Raw genomic sequence first — 574 nt, forward strand, 5'->3', positions numbered from 1 at the left:
AAATATCACACTTCCGCTCCATTTCGCATTTATTGTCGTAAAACCTAACACATTCATTGCAGGTATGTATTTCAACGATGATTCCGGCGTTAAGAGTATCATTTTCCTATTACAAACATCAAAAAAGAAATTTTAAATGGTTGAAAACTCACCAATTTATTACCATGCAAAGTTAATGCGCGTTGATGTTTCCGTTTTTTTTTCTACTCAAGTTTCAAAATTACAGAGCGACGTATCATTTTCAAATGGTGGCAAAATGCAATGCTTAAATTAACGAGAAGATACTCCCTGTAGATTTTCAGTCACTTCCTCATAAAATTTTGGAGCATTTTTGGGGCCATGTTCATGTTAACTCATTGGCTGCCAATGATGGCGCTGGACGTCCATCCATTTGTACTGCGATGGGCGAATGAACAATTTAAATCCAAACGGATTGGACCAGCGGCGGAAGAAATTTGAAAATTGGAAAAGGGTCTGGGTGCGTTGAGCATAAATGGGACCCCTCCACCTCGAGTGGATCGTCCGACTGGGGATATTAGGCGGCTGGGGATTAATAGTGCTAGCTTGTATTTTA

This window comes from Corythoichthys intestinalis, chromosome 10, assembly GCF_030265065.1.
Source record: "Corythoichthys intestinalis isolate RoL2023-P3 chromosome 10, ASM3026506v1, whole genome shotgun sequence".
NCBI lineage: Eukaryota > Metazoa > Chordata > Actinopteri > Syngnathiformes > Syngnathidae > Corythoichthys > Corythoichthys intestinalis.